Here is a 1,968-nt window from a genome sequence, read left to right on the forward strand (position 1 = left end):
GAGAGAATTAGACCCAGAACTCTCTTCTGGAGCTTTGATACATTTCAAACACTACAAATGAAAAGGAATAGCATATTGAAAATGGAGATCATATGTATGGTGTAGGTTTTCTGCAGAAATTCCTTAAAATAGAAAAAAAAATGGCAATAAACTCCTATTCCTTCAAGCTGAGTAATGGTGCCACGAAGCATCAATAGGGACCTGGGTTAGATCCAACATGGTCCATCCTTAGTAAAGAATACTGTTCAGCTGTTGAAAAGAAAGAGGTAGACTTACACATATTGGCTTGGCAAGATCTCTAAGACATATTTTTAAGTAAAAAAATACACGGAACAATAATATTGTATAATCCCATTTATACAAAAAAAGACATGAAGTATAGTTGCGATATGAACACACATGTATGTAAATGCATGGCACGCATAGCAAACTATCAACAGAGGTTACTTCTGGGAGGGGAGTAGCCGAGTATGTGTGAGCATGTGCGTGTGTGTATGGATGTGTATGTGTGTTTGGCAGGTGGCACGAGAGTTTGGTACCGTATGATTCATTTTGTTTGACTATTTTGCAAGACGATATTTAGGCAGATGACAACTACCCCCAAACAGAAAAGATCTAATTAGATATATCTTCAATGAATTCAAGGTTATAACATTACACTGGTATATACCCAAATCTTCAACATTTTCTTTTTTAAAGATTTTATTTATTTATTTAAAGATTTTTATTTATTTATTTATTTATTTATTTATTTATTTATTTATTTATTTATTTGACATCCAGAGAGAGTACAAGCAGGGGGAGCGGCAGAAGCAGGCCCCCAGCAGAGCAGGGAGCCTGATGCGGGGCTCGATCCCATGACCCTGGGATCATGACCCGAGTGGAAGGCAGTTGCTTCACCAACTGAACCACCCAGGTGCCCCAACATTTTCATTAATAGCAAAATGGAATACTGTCCTGGAATCAGTTCTTCAGCGCCAAATCATTGAAGAGGGAAATACAGACACGATCCAATGATGAATGGTAAACTCTGTAGGTGCCTTGCTCTCTACCCTATCCCTCATGCCTAGCACAGGTCCCAGCATTAAATAGGGATTCAAAAATATTAGTTGAATCAAAGTTTTCGGTGTGTTGGAAGCATATTATTTTTATGACTTAAAATGCAAATATGAAACGAATGCTATTATTTAGCATATTTGAGACACAGTATGACTTTTACTACCTGAATTAATTCAGCTTCCTCCGCAAAGATAATCCCATCATGAACACTAGCAGCCAAGGGCTTTGTGAAACGGAAGACTGCCAGGAACCAACATGGCATCCAGCTCCACACCCAATGGAAATTCTCTGGTATGATGGTAGTGCCCAACCTTCACTAGATGTCACATCTGGCTTCTTGAGCCCCAGCATCATCCACCAGCCCTACTTAACAAGAAACGCAAAGCAGGATCACCCACCACGTGCTCCTGGAACTCAGCCAGACTGCCTGCCCTGTGGCAAAGCTGTCTGCAACACAAGATCTTTGGGGAGGACATGTGTGGAGAATGGACGGCAATGCAGGCTGTGCCCTGAGCTGAAATGGGATCACCACGAGCAGGGTGGGCAGAAGCAACACTGCGATTTAATATTAAATGATAGGCTATGGAGGTGGACTGCTGGGAAATCAGATGCAATGGAAAAATTCCTTTCAGGCCAAGAGTCTTGTTGTGGGGAACGGGAAGAGGATAAAGAACGAAAGAATTTTTTTTTTTTTTAAGTTTTAGCTTTGATTGAAGGCATATTAGTGAATGGGTGGGATATCAAATAATCTGCCCACCATTGGCTGTCATCAGTGTGGTCATTGCCAACAGTTCTATTAGTTTTAGGCACATAGGGATTTTGTACTGTTAATAGAAAATATGTCTATAGATGTTACATTTATAAGGAAAAAAGTGTTTTCGCAGTCATGGGGTTTACCTAGGTTTGAGA

This window comes from Zalophus californianus, chromosome 7 (genome assembly GCF_009762305.2).
Source record: "Zalophus californianus isolate mZalCal1 chromosome 7, mZalCal1.pri.v2, whole genome shotgun sequence".
Lineage (NCBI taxonomy): Eukaryota > Metazoa > Chordata > Mammalia > Carnivora > Otariidae > Zalophus > Zalophus californianus.